The 22,051-nt window shown below is 46.8% G+C and overlaps 1 protein-coding gene across 5 annotated transcripts in view; it reads left to right on the top strand.

Annotated features, from left to right (window-relative positions):
- The window catches only part of SHROOM3 (shroom family member 3), a 234,543-nt gene that overhangs the window by 124,922 nt on the left and 87,570 nt on the right, over positions 1–22,051 (top strand). Inside the window, exon 1 of one of the 5 annotated variants that reach the window (XM_081876601.1) lies at positions 19,366–19,702. The exons of the other annotated variants lie outside the window; for them this stretch is intronic. The gene's annotated coding sequence lies outside the window, so the exon portion shown is untranslated. Of the gene's footprint in view, positions 1–19,365; positions 19,703–22,051 lie in introns of those variants that run through there. 5 annotated transcript variants of the gene reach the window in all.

The raw sequence follows: 22,051 nt of genomic DNA, 5'->3' as shown, positions 1-22,051 counted from the left end.
AATTTATGAACAAAGATTATACTAAGGCAGCGGTTCTCAGAGGGTATGACAGGAAAGGATGGTGAGTGTGGTGGGAAGAGTCAAGGACTAGCAAAGAAACCTTTAAACATTTAAGTGTAGTATAATACAGTATACAGTGGTACCTCGGGTTACATACGCTTCAGGTTACAGACTCCGCTAACCCAGAAATAATGCTTCAGGTTAAGAACTTTGCTTCAGGATGAGAACAGAAATCGGGCTCCGGCGGCAGCAGGAGGCCCCATTAGCTAAAGTGGTGCTTCAGGTTAAAAACAGTTTCAGGTTAAGTACGGACCTCCGGAACGAATTAAGTACTTAACCCGAGGTACCACTGTAATATATTTCAACTGACAAATATGAAAGATCAAAAAAGAGAGTGACTTCTTTGTGTTGATGAGGAGGAGAGTTGTCTCAAATTAGACCTAATATAAATGAGATTACCCAGCGAAAGCAAGCTCACACCTTAATTAAAATAGGCAATTAAACAAACAATTTAAAAGTGTAGCAATTAAAGCAGTTAAAACAATAAAGCATTAAAAATACTGTGCCAGCTGTACAAGTCTGGCCAGTCTGTGACTGCGCCAACAGAGAAAGACAACCCACTTGCATTTCAAATCATTTTAATCAAATTTAATCATAAGGCACAAAATGTTCATTGTGTACAGGGCACAATAATGAAAACCATTAGCCTTAAATGAACACACAAATACACGAGAATAAAGAATGTACTACAAGACACCTGTATTTGCCTATCTTAAGACTGTATTGTAATTTATGGGAGTTAATAAATGCAGTTCAATATATCTCAATATCGTCCTTCTTTCGTCTTTATGCCTCCTGCAATTACATTAGTTTTGCCATTCGTCAGTCCTTGGGTAATCCAAACTGAGGGAGTTATCATCGTCCGCCATTTGAAAGCATCCCGTTTTCTGCTGCTTTTTAAAAGATTCCAAATTAAAGATTTGATGTTCTTTACTACCTGAATTGTCAGTGCAGCCCAAGGAAATATTGCCTGACTTGGCTGCAGAAACAACCCCCGACCCAAACAGATATATCTTCAAGCATTTCCTCTGTATATGAAGAAAGCAACTCCATATTCCATCTTGCCTGTCATTTTCTCCCATTTTGTCTTTATTTCCCAACTGGCTTCCTAGTTCTGTCCAAGTGGCATTTTATATAGCATTCCTTTTGTTGATTTATTGTTCGTAACAAGAATTTGAAATGTTGTCATAGTAGTCTTCAAGTCCCCATTTCTTATATTGGTGGTGATATGATTCCTTAATTGAAAATATTGGAGCTGTTGGCATCGCATCCGTGCTCAATCTTGAATTTCTTTGCCTGGCACAAACTACTTGGTCGTAGAATATGTTTGAGTCCGTATGTATGGCAGCGTTTGATGCTATACTCGTTGTACCATTTTCGCCCTCCACGACTGAAAATATAATTTGGTTCCATATTTTTCAAAGGATCTGTAGATTATTTTACACATGCAAATATGGAGTATTTTATTTTTCACATCTCTTTCATTTCCTCTGAAACAATTCAAAGAGTTGGTGCTGACCACATAACACCGGTCCTGAGAGATCTGCATTGGCTCCCAGTATGTTTCCAAGCACAATTCAAAGTGTTGGTGCTGACCTTTAAAGCCCTAAACAGCCTCGGTCCAGCATACCTGAAGGAGCGTCTCCACCCCCATCGTTCAGCCCGGACACTGAGATCCAGCGCTGAGGGCCTTCTGGTGGTTCCCTCTCTGCGAGAAGCAAAGCTACGAGGAACCAGGCAGAGGGCCTTCTCGGTGGTGGCCCCCACCCTGTGGAACGCCCTCCCATCAGATGTCAAAGAGAAGAACAACTACCAGACGTTTAAAAGACATCTGAAGGCAGCCCTGTTCAGGGAAGTTTTTAATGTGTGACATTTTAATGTATTTTTAATCTTTGTTGGAAGCCGCCCAGAGTGGCTGGGGAAACCCAGCCAGATGGGTGGGGTACAAATAATAAATTATTATTATTATTATCCTGCCATCCTGCTCCCCCTTCCAAAGTGACTGAAGTTGGAGTGGAAAGGGGAGATCTCTCCCTATCTCCAACCCAGGCTCCCATTATTCAGTCTTCCCCCATTTCTTCTGTAAGAGCCTCTCAACCCAACCCTAATCCTAACAGCGCTGTGGAGCTCATGATGAATTGTGAGATCAGTGCTTCCCAACCTTTGGTCTCCAGCTGTTTTTTTGGACTACATTTCCCATCATCCCTGATCACTGGTCTTGCTAGCTAGGCATGATGGGAGTTGTAGTCCAAAAACAGCTGGACACCCAAGTTTGGGAAACACTGGGTCCGATAGAGAGGCCAGAGGTTGGGTGGGTTGCATATGGCTCCCAGGCCCGAGGCTCCCCACCCCTGGAGTAGTCCATCATCTGGAGGGCACCAGGTTGGGAAAGGCTGGAGCCTGTTGTGCCACTAAACTCCGGCCCCTCCATAACAGCAGTTGAACCTGTGAAGATGCCATTCTGAGCCAGATCATGATTACAAGTAGCGGATAATCTGGGGGTGTCTCCTGCCCAGCCATCTAAAATCCCTTTAACTGGGACTGATCCTGAGACTTTTAGCATGCAGAACATGCCCTCTGCTATGGAGCTATGGCCTCTCTCTTGGCATGAGGTGTAAATTTAATGGAATAAATTTAAAGCGTGCAGGCGGACGTGCACTTTCCCTGTCCCCACACATGCCGCATTGAAGTAAATCAAGGGAGCCGTGCGAAAGCAGCCTTGCTTTCTGGGTTGCCGCAGCCAAAGGTGTGCAAATCATCTGCCGGAATGGCCCTGCATTGGCAACGATAGCAGGAGATCCAGGGGGATATATTTTGTCTTCTGAGTCTTGTCGTTTATCACAAGAGGAAGACGGGTTATTTTCAGTTCACAGCGATGAAGCAACCCAAAAAACAAAACAAGAAAGATTTCATCAGTTTTATACAGGACAATGGCAAATCCTTGTGAAAGGAGAGCTGCCTCGCAGGGGTTATTTATATCTGTTGGCTTTCGTGCTGGTGAAGCTGCCTGACTCCCGTAAATCCGCAGCCAGGCCATGTAAAACAGAGCTTGGCAGCGAATGTGAGATTCAAAGGCTGCCTGGCTCTGGAGCAGACATGGCTTGAGAAGGGGAAAGAGGAAATTGCTTTTGGAATAAGATAGAAGCTGCTTTAATCAGGATGGTTTCTTTTTTGGGGGGTGGTTTCTAACCTCTGCCACCGGGCTCAGCACAAAAGGCAATTGGGTTTGGGGGGAGAAAGGAGTCGGGTTGTAAAATGCCAAGGAAACCTACCAAGGGCTCGAAGAATTGAAGGCTGGTTTGACAAAACGAACCGCCTAAAAAGCACAGGCCCATTCAGACTGGCCCCAATGCTAGCTTCTCTCTAGTTAATGTTTGGTGCATTACAATGTATATGAAGTAATGCACCAAACATTAAATGCTTCCCTAAACAGGGCCACCTTCAGATGTCTTGTAAAAGTCTGGTAGTTGTTGTTCTCTTTGACATCTGGTGGGAGGGCGTTCCACAGGGCGCCACTACCAAGAAGGCCCTCTGCCTGGTTCCCTGTAACTTGGCTTCTCACAGTAAGGGAGCAGCCAGAAGGCCCTCGGCACTGGACCTCACTGTCTGGGTAGAACGGTGGGGGTAAAAGACAATGGAGTGAGCCTTTGGGGGTAGCGGCGTAGCTAGCCGCTCAGGTGTCCGGTGCGGCGTGCACGTCCTGCAGCCGGGGAATGGGGCGAGCCACCCATGGGGGCAGGGCACGCTGTGTGGAGCCTCTCCACCGCCTCCCCCTCAGCTGTAGGGTGGCTGAGGGAGAGGCAGAGGGCAGACACAAGCTCCACAATGCAGTTTCAGGTGGCACAGAGCCTGCAGGCACCCAAGCCACCATGTCACTCCCAGGAGAGACACATGGCTCGGGCATGCTGCAGGCCCCGTGGTAAGTGCCGGCCCCCGCAGGGTGGCGCCCAGTGCCAGCCGCGTTTCATTACGTTTGTTGACTGAACTAAAAAGTTTTGTGAGTCCAATTGTTTTTTGTGTATGGGGTCCTGGGCTGCCGAAATGACAAGACCCCCCTCTTGGCCTTGCTGATGTGGTCCAAAATAAAGCAGAGCAAGATGCTGAACACTAGGTGGGCTGCAGGAATCACTAGAAGGAAGCATACAAGGCATCATCCAACTGTTTACGGAGTCCGCTCTGGATTTTTGTAGGGTTTATTCCAGGGGTCAGCAACCTTTCTCAGCTGTGGGCCGGTCCACTATCCCTCAGGCCTTGTGGTGGACCGGACTATACAGTGGTGCCTCGCAAGACGAAATTAATCCGTTCCGTGAGTCTCCTCGTCTACCGGTTTTTTCGTCTTGCGAAGCAAGCCCATTGACGGCTTAGCGGATTAGCGCTATTATTAGCAGCTTTTAGCAGCTTATCGGCTTAGCGGATAAGCAGATAAGCGGCTTAGCGGCTTAGAAAAAGTGGGGGGAGGAAAAAACCCCCGCAGGAACTCGCAAGACATTTTCGTCTTGCGAAGCAAGCCCATAGGAAATTCGTTTTGCAAAGCACTTCCAAAACGGAAAACCCTTTCGTCTAGCGGGTTTTCCGTCTTGCGAGGCGTTCGTCTTGCGGGGCACCACTGTATTTTGAAAAAAAATAATGAACGAATTCCTATGCCCCACAAATAACCCAGAGATGCATTTTAAATAAAAGGACACATTCTACTCATGTAAAAACATGCTGATTCCCAGACCATCCGCGAGCCGGATTGAGGAGACGATTGGGCCAAATCCGGCCCCTGGGCCTTAGTTTGCCTACCCATGGTTTATTCCTTAGCCTTTTCTTCTCCTGAAGATACCCTGCAAGGCTGTGGAGGTTTAGGTTTTAAACCCCTCAGCCCACTCCAACAGTGTGTCTGCTTTAAACCTTCTTTTCTTTTTGCCACCTTCCCCGAAATTGGTAGGGTCCCTCAGGGCCAGAAACATTGGATTAGAGGTCTGGATTGGGCCTCACTGGCCCATGAGCAACTCCTTTCCTGAGGGGCCTGAGGAACCCAGAAGGCAAAATGGCAGAATATTGAAATGAGAATATGATCCTATTTTTCTCTTCCCAGAGAGAGAAAGGGAGAGATTATTTTTTTATTTAAAAACCCTGAATTTTTCAAACTCAAAAAACTACAAACACTATGGAGACTCTCTGGCATGTGCTTAACTCTCTAATTGTGACTTCAAGGCACTCTGTTGTGAACTTCATTTGTACAACAAAGAAGGGAAGCAGGCGGCTTTCTAGGTCCTAATTGATAGCACCAGAGAAGTTTAAAACTTGCCACGGTGGATGCGTGGAACTTCAGCAATGGAAGAAAATAGCAAACCAGGCCACCATTTTTCAACAGGCAACATCCCTCTCCAGAAAGGGAAAAAACCAAACACCTCAGAAATGTTTGTGGGCTGAGAAACGGAGACTTCTGTGTTTCCCCATAAATTTAATTTATAGGACTGTTTGTGGCCCTTTTGTTTTATGTCCTAAATGTTGTTTGTTAATTCAGTCTACCGACAACAAAGTTCTCTCTTCATTGATGCTTCCTTTTCAGGTTTCAAGGTTAGGGGTCCGGGTGAGGTGTGGGAGGGGGGGCAGGGCTTTTTTTAATGAGAGTTAATGAGGCAGAATAGCTTCTCTTGATGGGAAAATATATTTTCTCACCAAATTAAAGCCTGTGCAAAAAAAAGAAAAAAGAAAAAAAGCATGAGACGAATAGGGTGCCCTCTTTTTTTTTCTGGAAGGAATAGAAGAAACTTCTCATACATTGGGAACTGGCCTTATCTCAGGACTCTGAGAACAATGAGCTCGCCAGATAATATGCTTTTATTGGCTTTAATTCTCTTGCTTACCTGCTGTTGCAGCAAAGCTTTTCCTTTGGGGGGGGGAGAGACAAGCCCTGTGAATTAAAACCAAAGCTCAAGAGATTTATCAAGAGCTCTTGCCTAGAGAACAGTGCAAGAAAAGACAGCACCCAGCCACAACTTTGCCTGGGTAGGCCCCTGATTGAGAGCTATGCATGAAGCCACATGGACAGGGTTTTTCAAAAAATGGCAGTTATCTGAAGAATGACAACTCTAGCAACTCATCCTTCAGAGTTGGCCCCCCTCTGTCTCGAGAGACAATGGAGTGTGCCTCCAGGGGTGAAGTCAAACTGCTGCGTTAGCATCACCGAATTGACCTCACCGAGGCGCACTCCCAGGCAGTGTGTATGGAAGTCCTGGGCTGCCCAGACGACAAGACCCCCCTCTTGGCCTTGCTAATTTGGACCAAAGGAAAGCAGATCAAGATGTTTAGCACCAGCTTGGCTGCAAGAGTTGCTGGAAGGAGGAACCGTCTTAGGGACTCCACTCCAATTTACTCCTTAACCTTCTCTTCTCCCAAAGATATCTTGCAAGGCGTCAGAATGTGACGTTAAAATATGAGAGTGCTGGAGGTGAAATAGTTAAACAGGTTACCCAATCAGAACCCAGGGGGTGGAGTCAGAGGGACTATAAAATCAGCTCTGGGAGGGACAAAGGGAGGAGTTTGTTGGGAGTTGGGTGGAGTGGGAGTGAATTGGGATAGAGTCTGTGGGTAGTTTGAGTTAGTGTAGCAAAATAAGTTGAGCCAGGAACAGTTAGGACCTAGGAAGACAAGTCAATATCTGAGAGGTGGTTTAGTGAATGAGAGCAGGTAGTGGAAGTTATAGGTCTGGATAGGCACCCCATGATTGTAATTGACTGAGACCGTTTATGAAACCACACACTTGTTAAACTGCAGTAAATAAACAGAAGTTTATGTTCCAATTTAACCCTGACTGGTTTCAGTATTGTCCCAGGTAGGGCCTGGGTGGGGGCAGCGAGAAATAAAGTGGTGGCACAGGGATCAATAGATGGTGAAACGTCCGGGGACCCTGTGTGATCGCCACACAGAGTTCTCCTCCTAGATGGGCTACCTTCCCAGGTTGATGAGCACCAAGTGCCCCTCACTTCCCTCTACAACGTTTCCCAAAGTTGGGTCTCCAGCTGTTTTCAGACTACAATTATCATCATCCCTGACCACTGATCTTGCTAGCTAGGGATGATGGGAGTTGTAGTCCAAAAACAGCTGGAGACCCAACTTTGGGAAACACTGCTCTACAGCATGTACAGAAACCGCCTTCTTGACCATTGGACCACTTCTTGTCTGCTCAATCTGCCAGAGCTTGACTTGGCACGCAGTGGAAGTCCCCAATCCACCAAGGATTTGAGTCAAAAAACATTAAAACACATCCCCCAAACCACTCAGAAAGCCAAGAGCAACCAAAGAAGAGTATTGGCTGGTGCCAGAAAATAAGGAATGTTTCCAGTAAGTCGGAAGCTTTATATAATTTGAGATGTTGGGGATTGGGCCTGAATTATCATGAATGCTGAGCAGATGATGTATCGCTTTCCTCCAGCCCCTTCTCAGGACTGATTTCAAAGCACAGGAGCCTTTTCAGAAAAGAGTTGGCAACCCTATCGGGATGCGAAGGTATATCTAGCAAATATTTCGCATTTAGATCATGGGAAAGATTGGAGTTCAGCAGTGCTAGATACCTCCGGCGAATTATTTCTGTAATAACTGGCCTTTTCACCCCCAAGTGGTAGACACATACCCCTCTGAAGCATTTCACTTAGACGGCTTGTTGTTTGACTTCAGGCAAGCATGCCAGAACGCTACAAGGGCAGAGGAAAGACCCGCTCCACTTTCTTCACGTTCTGCTTTGATGTTATGTCAAGGAACATTTTCAAAGGCATGGCCTAAACATGGCTGGCAGAGAAGCCTGAAGTTGAGGTTCCCCTGCACAGCAGTTGACTATTGGCAGTACACCAAACAACTGTGTTAGTAGGGTCCAGATCAGGTGTAGGCAACCTAAGGCCCGGGGGCCGGATATGGCCCAATCACCTTCTAAATCTGGCCTGTGGACGGTCTGGGAATCAGCGTGTTTTTACATGAGTAGAGTGTGTGCTTTTATTTAAAATGTACCTCTGGCTTATTTGTGGGACCTACCTGGTGTTTTTACATGAGTAGAATGTGTGCTTTTATTTAAAATGCATCTCTGGCTTATTTGTGGGGCATAGGAATTCGTTCACCCCCCCCCCCAGTATAGTCCGGCCCACCACATAGTCTGAGGGATGGTGGACCAACCCACAGCTGATAAAGGTTGCTGATCCCTGATCTAGATCCAGTGCTTGGCTTTCAAGCATCCGGGCTACATTCCTGATGCCCTAATAAGTAGATTGGGCTTGGAACCAGGAACACAAGCCATTTATACAAGTGTCTTAAAAGCATGTGCAGATAGCCTTTCCCCCAAAGCAATTGCTGTTCGCTGCTGCACACCTATTATCAGAACAGAGCTTTCTTGTTTGAGCTCCAGCCTGTTAAGCATGAAACAACACTAGCCTGAAGCAGCAAACGACCAGGACCATGTCTTCCTCATGCAACACTGGGGAATAACTCCAAACAACTGCTTGTTATGATCGTTACTGGATATTTCTGGATGGCAAGAGCCAAGGCGATGGCTTGCTCATTGTACCTTGTTTTGTCACTGCTAGAAAATGCTGAAATAAATACCTGACGGTTTAAGGCAGTTTTACGGGCTAGGTGGCGTTTGTTAGACTTCATCACACAACGACGACAATACCTGGCTGCTTGTGTCTCTGCACTAGGCAGGGATGTTGTTGAGGCCAGCACTGGTTGATCAGATCAGGATCCCCCAAACCAGGATGGGACCAACTAACACCTGGAAGTTTCGGACAAGTTTCCTCTGGCAGTCAGTGGAATATTCTTGGAATGGTAATAGATGCTGTCCAGTTTTACAGAGGGACACACCCTATAAAATGCAGGCTGTGCTTTCCTCATTTCCTAAAATGGGAAGACACCTGGCCTGTTAGGTGGCGATGGGGGAAACACGATATGCAGATCAGTATTGCAAACTGCAGCTGCCTTGGGCAACCCGCAGTACGGCATTACAAATTTGCATGAAAGGGCAGCTGGTGAAGTGGAGTGGCGAAGGCTGAACTAAAGTCCCTGGTTTGATTTTCGCCTCAACAATGCAGACACACCCCTTCCCTCCCTCCTCCATCCTCAGCTCCCTTTTCTCATCCGCAGTGTTTTTGATAATTATGCTGTCTGACCCTACAGGGCTGTTGTTAGGATTATTGAGCTAATTTATGCGAAATGCTAAGTGCTATTGTGTTTGAAGCCAGTTCAATTTCTTTCCTTCCCAATTGCTGTGAATTGTTCCCTGGGGATTCCCCATCCTTCTAGTGAGTGATGGTCCTCTGGGTCTAAAAGTCAGAGGTCATGGGTGTTGAAATTTGAGGTATCTGGAATTTTCTGCTGTGCACATAACATACCTTTTACCTGTGATACACTTACAGTGTACTGTATTCAGGTCAAGCATTGGATTTCTGTTCCATCCACTTTTCCAATAATTCCACACTTTTCTCACCTGTATGTTTCCAAATGAATATTAATCTCTCCCTTCCTTGGTGGTTCACTGTCTTCTCATCACTGCTTTGGTCAAAAGGAAACAGTTATGAGATGTTAAAGGTTTTCTTAACCCAGGCGATGGATTCTGCATGCATGTTCTAATGGATGACAGAAAACATGGACTATAATTTTGACTGCCTTGAGGCATAATGATAAACCATAGTTTACTGTGATGCTGATGAGCCTACATAAACCTTGGACTTTCTCACTTCCCCCTTCCTCCTCTTGGGAAGCTTGCCTTTCCACTTTTAATTAACCACAGCTTGTCATTTCATCCTAACCTGGCAAACTATAATTAGTCTTAACTATGGTCTATTTGAAACAATCCAACCTCAAGCCATGGTTTATAAAGCTGGCTTGTTTGTTTGTAACTAACATGAACCACAATTTGGGGTTCAAAAACACTAAACTGCAGTCAATCACAAAAGGAGGTAAATACTTCTGATATCCTCCTTGTGACAGTTCTGGAGGGCAGAGGGGGTTGTGAGAGCCCAAGCTTTACACAAACTCATTTCCTGCATGATAAACCATCATTGATGTCTAAATATAACCTTTGCCTGTGAAATGGCATTCGGCATTCAAGAACTCTCTTGGGAGGGGAGACCAAAAATGAAGAAACCCAACATACTGAGTATGTCTCTTAAGAGATGCAATGGAAACTTAGGTAAGCAAGACAAGATGTGAGCTCTCACATGCTTTCTGTTTTTTTTTTTTTTAATAATATTTATTGAGCATTTTCAAATATAACAAAAAAGAGAAAGAAAAAAAAAATAGAACATCCATTCTATAAGCTTATTTTCATTAACATTTTTCCAGGACTTCCCCACCCCACCCCCTCTTGTATTCCAATTCCTTCAAATAAATTCAACAAGTTCTTACTCCAAGTTTTAAACTTATTACAATTAACCCAATGTTAAGAATGTTTTTCCCTCCCCTAAAATCGACCCCGCTCCCTTCCACGAGTTCCCCTCTTTAATATGCAGAACAGATTAAAATAAAAGAAAATAGAAAAAAGAATAAAGTATAATTTAACACCCTTTGGATTCCAAATTTCCCTCCCCCCTTTCCCGGTTGCGTTCCCCAATGTCCATCAATGCCTGTTGTCATCCTGGAGATCCCACATCTAGGCCGAAATCCTTCAGAGGTCCACTTTACCGTCTTTTTAAATATTCTTTGCTGTCTTTTTGATCATCTTTAATTTCGAGCATCAAGTCTTGGAAGAAACTCTATCTCAAAAAGGTCCATTTTTTGTCCAATTCTTATTGTTCATGTTGTTCTTATTATTCTCTCTCCTCATTTTTCTCTAGTTTCTTTTCCTGCTCTCCTGCAAAAATGTTCCAATTCCAAAAGCTTCTAAATCTCCTACAGAGGCTTTGTTATTCAGGAACAAAACTTTACGTCAAGTCCCTTCCATTCTTCAATAGATAAGTCTATTGTCTCCTTTAGTGTAGAGACCTCTGTAGACAAAATAGTGTTCCATTTCTGCAGTTTCCCAGGAGATAAAAAATCCAGTTCAAATTCCATGGCAGCAATACTTGTAGTGTCCCACAGCCCCTCTAGGGGGATTATAGTTACTCAGTTTCCTTCCAGATCCTACCCAACAGTCAAAGTAACTTGTTATTCCTTATTTTAAACAATTTATATCTAATTTGTAACAAATATAACCGGCAAAGTCCTCATAACAAAGTTCTCTTTTTACTCTTCAGCTTTGACAGCTCCTTTGACAGCTGTCAAAGCCTCTGTTTCTCCTCTCCCGGCGCTCTCGCAGATCGCTCCCGGTCCGGGGGGGGGGGTTGCATTTTAGCTCACATTCTACTTTTCTTCTCCAGCCCAGTCTTATAATTTTCCATCGTGAAATTAGTAGCTTTATCAAACTTAGGTAGCACTCGATCTTAGTTGTTAAATCCTTTGCTTTAAATCCTCTACAACAGGGGGGAGGCTGACTTCCTTTTTGCACCTCCCCCGCTCGCTCCTAATTTAAAATTTAAAGTTTTTTCCTTTTTTAAGTCCAGTTTCCAATTACTCACGGGTTATTCTTTTAATCCGAATTTTCAATGGAAGAAGTCAGCGCTCTCCGCCAAATGGCATGCGGCTTCGCTCGGCAGGGGAAGCGGAGGACTCATAGCACACACCCCCCCGGCACCCGCTCCGCAGCCTTTAAAAAGGCTCCTTCGCGGGTCGGGGGGGCCGCAAACGGTGCCCGCCGAGTCACCATGCCCATGGGTTTCAGCGCCCATGGTTTTTGAGGGTCCCCGCGACGCCGACGCGGTAGAACCCAGCCCCTGCCGAGCAGGCTCCCTCCGGAGCTCGGAGGGAGTCCGCCATTCGGCGATGGCGCCAACCCGGAAGTCCCGCTTTCTGAACTGTTGTCAATAATTTGATTGACAGTACTTCACTGAAATACATAGAAAATAGTCATTGCGTCTTACAATTTTTCCATATTCTTGAATAACATTCAGAAAGGAGAGAGCTAGAAATGGGTGGGTGATCCTTCCTAGGAGATGCCCATATATAAATAACACCCTACTTCCTGTGCTTTAAGGCTTTGTCTCTCTTTAATGCTTGTTTAGGATCTGCATACCTGTAAGGCTGCAAACCAACCTGTATGAAACCGTCATCTCCCTCCATCCCTGCAGCTGAGGGTGCATTTCTGTCTCCATGTGACTTGCATACCGATACCATTACTAACTTCTACCATGGCAGAAAACGTGCATTTTAACTGCACAAAAATGAAACCCAGCCAAGCTCTCCTTTGCTTTCAGAAAGGAGAAACTACCTGCATTTTCCTCCTGCGCTATCAACATTGTTGATGGCTGCAAGGAGGGTTTGTTTATTAGAAAACGCAGCACCCCTTTCCCCTACAAGGCTGGGATCCTGATTCTATTTAATCATCCAGCCTGTTTGCTATTTACGAGAGGAGGACCCCACCCAGTAACATCTTGAGGAACCCACGAAATTAAGACACCGGCTCTGCTGCCGCTGGTACCTTGGGAGCTGAGCTCTTACAGCGAAACCAGATAACAAAAGCAAATCAATAGCGAAAACAGCACCAACAATCACAACAGCTGTAAATTAAACCCCTTGAAGCAAATGGAAGCAGCCTAATGAGGATTCAAATGGGGGTTGAACTTCATGACCCCAGAAAGGCTTTCGTAGCCCCGTGATTAATCATGAAAATAGCAAGGGCAGTGCTTGAAGTCTCTACCAGGGAATAGAATGGAAAGACCTGTAAATTGAGTCCAGAGTGGTAGGAAGAGCTGACCCTTCTTTGGAGGACATCCTGCATTTACTCAAGGCATTGCTTAGCCTCTAACTGCTTAAATACACACCAGCTGCCTTATTGGGCTCTGAGGCTAAGCTTTGGGCTGTGCCGCCTCCAATACTTATTCATGTCACTTTTGGGCAATCTTCTTGCAGGAACAATTTCCAGAAAGGCTGCAAAAAGTACAAATTCAAGGACTAAGGACCCCTCCAGACATTTTTTAAAATTGCACATTCGTGATGATTTGTGATCATGATGCTATCAGAGTGGTCACATTCGATCCTGCTTTCCACACTGTCTGAGTCCTCAAATGTTTTGGGGTGGTCCATGCATATAGCATAGCTTCCTGATGAAATCCTGTAATCTTTCAAATGTTCTGGAATTTTATTTTGGGTTTTGTCCTGCTATCGTTGTGCTGCAATCCCTCCAGACAGCAATAATGTGGTAGCATCAAGGAAGTGGAAGACAGGAGTGCCTGGCGTGCTCTGGTCCATGGGGTCACGAAGAGTCGGACAGGACTAAACGACTAAACAACAAAAAATCAAGGAAGTGCATTGCTCTGCTTTCCTTTGGACCACATCAGTGAGGCTGAGAGGAGGCTTTTATTGTCTGGGCAGCCCAAAACCTCCATACAGACTGCCCAGGCTTGTGCCCCGGGAAGGTCACTTTGGTGCTGCTAACACAGGGGTTTGACTTTACCCCTGGAGGCACACTCCATTGCCTCTTGAGACAGGTGGATGCCAACAATATTTGGCACAGTATGTTGAAAAGGGAGAACAAGGACGACACAGCGGTGGATCTTGAGCACGCACGACATGAATTCTGTTTAGCTCAGGGCTGGATCTGCCATTAGGCAGAAGGCAACTGCCTCAGGCAGTGAATGCTTCTTGTTGTTGTTGTTGTTGTTGTTGTTGTTGTTGTTGTTGTTGTTTAGTCGTTTAGTCATGTCTGACTTTTCATGACCCCATGGAACAGAGCACGCCAGGTACTCCTGTCTTCCACTGCCTCCCGCATTTTGGGCAAACTGAATGAAGAACTGAATTTAAGGCTTGAAAAGCAAGAAACAGAGTGAAACTTAAATTGGCAAATGTGGCGATCCATACGCATGATAAGAGGTGTATCATGTAAGCATAGGGGGTGGGGGGAAGTGGACGGGGGACAGGACAGGACCAGGACCATCCAATGAATATGAGTTATGCTCGTAGCTTCGAGAACACTATCCAACCATCTCATCCTCTGTCGTCCCCTTATCCTTGTGCCCTCCATCTTTCCCAACATCAGGGTCTTTTCCAGGGAGTCTTCTCTTCTCATGAGGTGGCCAAAGTTCTGGAGCCTCAGCTTCAGGATCTGTCCTTCCAGTGAGCACTCAGGGCTGATTTCCTTCAGAATGGAAAGGTTTGATCTTCTTGCAGTCCATGGGACTCTCAAGAGTCTCCTCCAGCACCAGAATTCAAAAGCATCAATTCTTCAGCGATCAGCCTTCTTTGTGGTCCAGCTTTCACTTCCTTACATCACTACTCGGAAAACCATAGCTTTTACTATACGGATTTTGTTGGCGAGGTGATGTCTCTGCTTTTTAAGATGCTGTCTATGTTTGTCATTGCCAGTGGTTAGCAAACAGTAGAAAGGTATTAGAGAAGAGAGTTGTGTGTACCAAGGGTCCTGCCCTCTACCCGCTAATGCTGCTGCAACTGCTGAAGATTTGGCCACCAGCCTGGCTGGCTTCTGTGTACGGGGTGCCATCATGTCCTTTGCCTCAGGCAGAGAAACATCTTAGACTGATCCTGAGCATCCTCTATCAACCCAGGGAAGCAGAGCCTACACATGACCTGAGAGAGAAACCACCACCCAGAAGACAGAGCTCAAGAGTGGGGGCCCTTTATCAGCCCTGCCCTGTCTTTTGTTTGTTCTTTGGGGGAAAGATGCACCTGGACACTCCTATTTCCAATCAACCATTTGGTTGCTGCACAAGAGGAATGGCTTTCGGATGCCAGGCTTTGCCATTCGCTTGTTATTATTAGAGCAAGGCAAAGAGGGGAGATGATAATTCCCATTTGCTGCAACATGAGCTTTTTACGAGCGGTGAACTTTTTACCTCCAATAATCAATGCTCCAGTTGACCTGCTGGGTTGCGTCTGTGTGGCCCTGGCTGGCTTGGAAGGTAGGCATAAGGATTTGCATGCACACCCACCCCAATTTCAAAAGATACCTTTTGGAAGTTGAAAAAGTAGCTGAAGTTTTTAACACAGAAACATGTGTCCTTTGGGGAAAGCTGAGGACTGAGGCCTCTACATTAGGGGTGCGGAACCAATGGCCCTCATTTGCTCCCATCAGCCCCAGCCAGCAGGGCCAGTGGTTGGGGACAGGGCTGGATTTAGGTTTGATGAGGCCCTAAGCTATTGAAGGTAATGGAGCCCTTTATATGTCCAGCTGTCCTTTGTCAACAACAAATTGTTGCTGTTTTTGTGTGTTGAATATATGCATGGGGGCCCGTTACTTACATCATAGGAGCCTACAGAACACAAAACACTGTTGCTGTATGTAGGTTTTATTTTATTTGTTTTTTATTTTATATTTTGGAAATGTACATCCAGGTTTTTCTCCCTTTAAATTTTTGGGGGCCCCCAAGAGAGTGGGGCCCTAAGCTATAGCTTGTTTAGCTTATACATAAATCCGGTGCTGGTTGGGGACAATGGGAGCTGGAGTCCAGCAACATCTGGAGGGACACAGGTTCTTCCTGTTCTGTGTTTTGGGATTGTGGCTTACTCTACTTCAAGCTCAACTTTTGCAGGAGAATTCAGGGGGGCAACTGCTGTGCCAAAAGCTAAAACTCAACATAATATTATAGCAAGTTTGTTTTCCACTCCCCTACCCTGTGCTGATTCAGTGAAAACTTGCAGCACTTGTCGAGCCTAAATGCTAAGTCAGTGTTTAAAAATTAAGGCAGGCAGACAAACTGATTTTTGCTGCTGAAAAAAGCTTTTTTTCTGACTTGCATACATTACACATTGCTTTTTTATTTTTCCAGTATTTACTTTATAATTATAATTATAATTTATTTATATGCCACCCATCTGACAGGGCTGTCTCCAGATGTCTTATAAAAGTCAGATAGTTGCTTATTTTGTTGGCATTTGATGGGAGGGCATTCCACAGGGTGGGCGCCACTACCGAGAAGGCCCTCTGCCTGGTTCCCTGTAACCTCGCAATGAGGGAACCACCAGAAGGCCCTCGGAGCTGGACCTCATTGCCAGGGCTGGATGATGGGGGTGGAGATGCTCCATCAGGATAAATTAATTTTACCCCTGGATAATTGCCATCTTTAGCCAAAGGAGATTGTAGATATTGTCATTTATTAAATTTGTAGACCGACCTTCATCCTTAGATCTCAGATCAGCTGCATTGATCCTTGAAAAATTCATAGATTCACAGGGGTCATCCTAGCCCTTTTGCCTAGTGTGGGGCTCAAGCCCACAACCCTGAGATTAACAGTATTGTGCTCTACCTACTGAGCTACCCCAGCAGTCCTCATTCTTACTATAGCGAGCTGGTGTAATGCTGTGACTAAAACGGTAAAGGGTGTGAGCAGTAAAGATACCACTGGTTTTCAACAGAATCATTAAGCATACGCTTAAAACTCTCTGTATTGAAATTAATGGTGTTTAAAAGTGCTGGATCACAGCCAAAGTGTTTTGTGGCGCATTAGAAACATGCAGATTTATTGGGGTAGGAACTTTTGGGGCTGGTAATCAGACGGCAGTCACTCAATGTTTGGCTGCTGCAAACAAGGCAAGCTCCATGCTGGGGATAATTAAGAAAAGGACCAAAATAAACCTGCCAATATCTCCATGCATTTGTATAAATCTGGGGTGCTTCCACACTTGGAATAGTGTGCATAGTTCTAACTGTAGCACTTCCCAATGATATTGTGGAACTGGGAAAAGGTGCGGAAAAGGACAACCAAATGTTCAAGGGGGCTGATCAACACCCCTGCTGTGAGGTTGCAGCACATGGGGCTTTTGAGTTTGGAGAAAAGGCAAGGGGAGGCATGAAGAGGGATGGAGGAGAAATTTGACTGAGTTTGCATTTAAGAGTATCAAGGAAGATTGCATGCAGATGTGTATATTGGGAGTGATTTGCCTTAAAATGATGAATTTACACGGGACATTAAAAAAATCTTATGCTGTAATATGGAGAACTGAATTTAAGGCTGGAAAAGCAAGAAACAGAGCGGAACTTAAATTGGCAAATGTGGCGATCCGTAGGCATGATAAGAGGTGTATCATGTAAGCATAGGGGGTGGGGGGAGTGGACGGGGGGGACGGGACGGGACGGGACCAGGACCATCCAATGAACATGAGTTATAGAAGGGTTAGGGCAGACAAAAGGAAGTATTCACACAACACATAGTTAAATTATGGCATTCTATACCACCACTTTAGTAAAGGTAAAGGTACCCCTGACTATTAGGTCCAGTTGCAGACGATTCTGAAGTTGCGGCGCTCATCTCGCTTTACTGGCCGAGGGAGCCAGCGTACAGCTTCTGGGTCATGTGGCCAGCATGACTAAGCCGCTTCTGGCGAACCAGAGCAGCGCATGGAAACGCCGTTTACCTTCCTGCCAGAGTGGTACCTATTTATCTACTTGCACTTCGTGCTTTCGAACTGGCAGGAGCAGGGACCGAGCAACGGGAGCTCACCCCATCACGGGGATTCAAACCGCTGACCTTCTGATCGGCAAGCCGTAGGCTCTGTGGTTTAACCCACAGCGCCACCCATGTCCCTATACCACCATCTATACTTTGGAGGACTATAAAAGGGGTTAGACAAATTCATGGGGGGATAAGGCTGATCAATGACTCCTAGTCACGATGGTTATTTTATCAGAGGTCTCCGAATACCAGTTGTTGGGGATTACAGATGAGAGAGTACTGCTTGTGGGTTTCCCATGCCTATCTGGTTGGCCATTGCAAGAACAGAAGGCTGGACGACATGGGCCTTTGATTTGATCCAGCAAAACTTTTCTTATGTTGTCACCCGGCATATCCTGGTGAAATACACCATACTGCTGTTATTGTGCAAGTCACATCAAGCTTGTTACCAAGGCCCCATTCATACCAGAGTTAAAGCACTATACCCCTTGAAACAGTTACAGTTTCCCCCAAAGATTCCTGGGAGATGTGGTTGGGTAAGGCTGCTGAGAGCTTTTAAAGACCCCTATTCCTCACATAGAGCTACAATTCTTGGAGTGGTTTGACCATTCTTCTTCACAGGGAATTGTAGCTCTGGGAGGGGAAATCAGGTGTCTTCTAACAATTCTTAGAGCCAGTGTGGTGTAGTGGTTAAGAGCGGTAGACTCGTAATCTGGGGAACCGGGTTCGATTCCCCGCTCCTCCACATGCAGCTGCTGGGTGACCTTGGGCCAGTCACACTTCTGTGAAGTCTCTCAGCCCCACTCACCTCACAGAGTGTTTGTTGTGGGGGAGGAAGGGAAAGGAGAATGTTAGCCGCTTTGAGACTCCTTCCGGTAGTGATAAAGCGGGATATCAAAACCAAACTACTCTTCTTCTCAGCACCAGTGCTTTCCCCCCTGGGGGTACTCAAAGGTACACAGTAGTACAAGCTCCCCCCCCCCCCCAATTTTAAAATTGTGGCCCTTACTGTAACAATTTCACAGTGAGTACTAGCATCTTTTCTTTCTAAGCACTGCTCAGCACCCTTCAACTACAGCTCACATAATTATTTGGCAGAAGCCATGACTGTTTAAAGTGGCATCTTAGTGCTTGAAATGTATGGTGTAAATATGGCCCCAAGTTCCTCCAGGTTGTTTGTTTCTTCAAGGCTCTGATCTCCCTCGAGGGACAATCCGCGCAGCTCCTGCCTTGCCCCGCTGTTGTGCAGGCTGCCAAGGTGCAAGAAGTATTCACGTGTCTTGCCATGATCTCCTGCCAGGAGAAACCAGGAGATAGGTCACGCGTTCCGTTTTGCCGCCTGCTGCTCCTTGTCCCATGTACGTTTCTGGTGGCAGACGAGCCTTCCCTGCTGCGCCACGGGTGACACCGCCCAGCCTCGCTTGCTGGGAAACGCGTGCAAACTGAAACTCCGTTCCCACATGCGCGTTCCCTCCTCGAAACCTTCCCGCGCGTGTTGGGCTCCGATCCTAGCCAGGCAATGAGGCGCGCCCCCGATCCCCCCCTTCCAACACACCCACCACCAACCCTGACCCACGTGGCGGAGGATCGGTGCGCTTTTACGCAGCGCGCGACGCAGCCGCGCTTCTCCTCCCCTTCCTCTGCCCGGATTCCCGATCCCTTCGCCAACTTGGGGGGCGGGGGGGGCATTGACATGCAAATCCGTCCGGCGGGAGCCAATCGGGACGGGATTACCGCCCGAGGAGGGATTACCTGGGAGGAGGGAGGGAGGGAGGGAGAGAGGACTGGCCGAGCCGAGCAGCCGCGCGCTCGACTTGCCTCCTCTCCCCACCGACCCGTCGAGGGTCCGCCCTCCTTCCCCTCCGTCCCTCCCCGGGGGCAAGGCCTGGCTCTGCGGCGTCGAGCCCCTCCGCCTTCTCTCTCCGCCTCCTGCCGCCAAGCCCCCTCCCCTTTCCGCGGCTCCTGCTGCCGCTGCAGCCCGGCCAGAAGAAGCGATGCGGCGGCGGCGGCGTCTGCTGCGCGCTCCGAGGGCGCGCCGACCCGGGAGCTGCTGAGGAGGCGCTGCGCCGGCTCTTGTTGCAGGCGCCGGGGGCTCCTCTCTCTGTGTCTCCCCCTCCTCGCGGGGTGATGCCGGGGAAGCCGTTGAACTTGGGCGGCTGCTGACAGGAGGCGGCCCATGTGCAGCCCTCGGGGCCGGGCACGCCGACGGGCCGCGGCCGGCAGGAGCGGTAAGTGGCTGCGCCGCCGCCGGGGCTGGGCTGGGCTGGGCTGGTTAGGGACGCGGCTCCCGCTGGAGCTGGAGGAGGGGAGGGAGAAAGGGAGAGGAGGAGGAGGAAAAAGCCGCTTCCCTCTCTCCATTGCTCCTCCTTTCCCTTCGCGCGGGTCCCTTCCTCCTTCACTCTCTTTCTCCCTCGCTTCTTCACCTTCTCGCCCATCTTTTCTGCCTCCCCCTCTCCACGCTCCCACCATTCCCCTCTCTCTCTCTCTCTCTCTCTCTCTCTCTCTCTCTGCACAGTTTCTTCCTTCCCTCCTTTGCAACTTTCGCTTTTCCTTCTTTCTTCCCGCATTCCTTTCATTTTGAAAAAATGGGGGGAGGGCGCCCCTCTCTCATTTGAACAGGATTTAGAATGCAGTGCGTGGCAAAGGGAAGGATTTGGGGCATTTTAGTTGTGTTTGTGCGCACGTGTGTATTTTGCATTTTTGGGTGTTTTTTTAAAAAAAAAATTCTGGTAGAAATACTTTCCAAGAAACGCTTTTTCTTTCGCCACAGTGAGCGAGGGAGAGGAATGCACCTTGCTAGGCTGAGTGATTCATCCTACCCCAAGCTTCTTGCGGGCATGGCTTCTTTGCTTTCATGTGCAGGGATAATAAATCAGACATATAAACCTGTAGAGGTCCTTAAGAGTTTCCAACGCCGGTGAATTGCTAGCAGATGAAAGTGAAATTCTGTCGGATTTCTCTTAGAGGCTTCATCAAAGTACCCTATTTTTTAGGGGGGGGGAGGAAGCAAATCAAATTTTTTTTTGGGGGGGGAAGCAAATCAAATCAAATTAGGGGGGGAAGCAAATCAAACTGCCCACCCTGCTAATATAAATGTGGGTCAAATTGACAAATGACCTTTTAATTATTGGTTTTTAAAGGTGTATAATTAGAGGACACAGATTGAAAGTATGCCATACCCCATTTTTTTTTGCAGTGCATTTGCAACTGATGCAATAACGACAGCATTTTAAAAAAAAGCCAGGAGGAATGCATTTAATTAGCTAGGGGTAGTCATTCTGCTGCTGCTAAAGGGGCAACAAGGCTTCATTTCTGCAAGAGAGGCCAGGAGATCATTTTCTGGGGTGGGGGATGTAGGTTAGGAAAGAGTTTTGTTAGTGATGCACTGGCTAGCATGCCTGCAGCAAGTGGCAGAGGCAGTGCAGAGAACTGTAGAGTTTAAAGGGACCCTGTGGGTCATCTAGTCCAACCCTCATTCTGGGGGGGGGCTGGATTATAGGAGGGGTGTGTGGGACTGAACGTTACAGAGTGAGGTCTGTGGTGCTGTCTCCCTAGATCACTGTAGGGAAAACTGCAGGAAAGCACAAGGAGACTGTAAAAGGAAAAAAAAGGAAAGATACCACACTCTCACTTAGAGTGGTGGGCTTTGATGTGCGAGACTGGTTGAAATTTCTGTTCATTTATGAGGTATGGGAATAGCAGTACAGTGGTACCTCGGGTTAAGTACTTAATTCATTCCGGAGGTCCGTACTTAACCTGAAACTGTTCTTAACCTGAAGCATCACTTTAGCTAATGGGGCCTCCTGCTGCTGCTGCGCTGCCGGAGCACGATTTCTGTTCTCATCCTGAAGCAAAGTTCTTAACCTGAAGCACTATTTCTGGGTTAGCGGAGTATGTAACCTGAAGCGTCTGTAACCTGAAGCGTATGTAACCTGAGGTACCACTGTAGATCTCAACCTGAACTACCTCACAAGGCTGTCCAGGGGATGAAGAATCCCAGCCCACGCGAAGTGAGGCACTTCTATAAATCGCACGGATTCAGATAAGAAAGAGTTATGTAGCAATCCAAACTTCACGTTTCTAGGAGTACAGACCCATTGAATACAATGTAGTTTATTCATGAATAGACTTGATTAGAATTACAGCAGCAAGCACAGCGCCACCTCCCCCAACTCACTGAATCTCTTGAAGTTTGCTAAAACGTGCATGTTGCTGAAATGCTTTCTTAGCCTGATTTTGTCCATTCCTTGAAATAGGTCACTGTTAACATTTTACAGGTGGGAAATTGAGGCTTTGTTTTGGCCAAAACCCATCTACTGAATTTGTGGCTGAGTAGCTAATACAAAGTCTGATCTCCCAGTTCCGAGTTCAACAGTCTGACAATTTGTAATGGGAGTGTATCAAACTGTTTTGGGATTGATTTCAAGAGATTTCTTCCCAATAGGAAGTTCTATGTTGTTTTTACTGTCCATGTTAGAACATCTCTCTGCTTCTGCCACCCCCTTTCTCCTTTCCTGGTCCCCCACCCTTGCCATCCACCCTAAATAGCCTGAACACAGCATACAGCCTTCAGCCTA

The sequence above is a fragment of the Podarcis erhardii genome, assembly GCF_964252035.2.
Source record: "Podarcis erhardii genome assembly, chromosome: 9".
NCBI classification, from domain to species: Eukaryota; Metazoa; Chordata; class Lepidosauria; order Squamata; family Lacertidae; genus Podarcis; species Podarcis erhardii.
The sequence above is the reverse complement of the archived record's forward strand: the minus strand, read 5'-3'. Positions and strand labels throughout refer to the sequence as shown.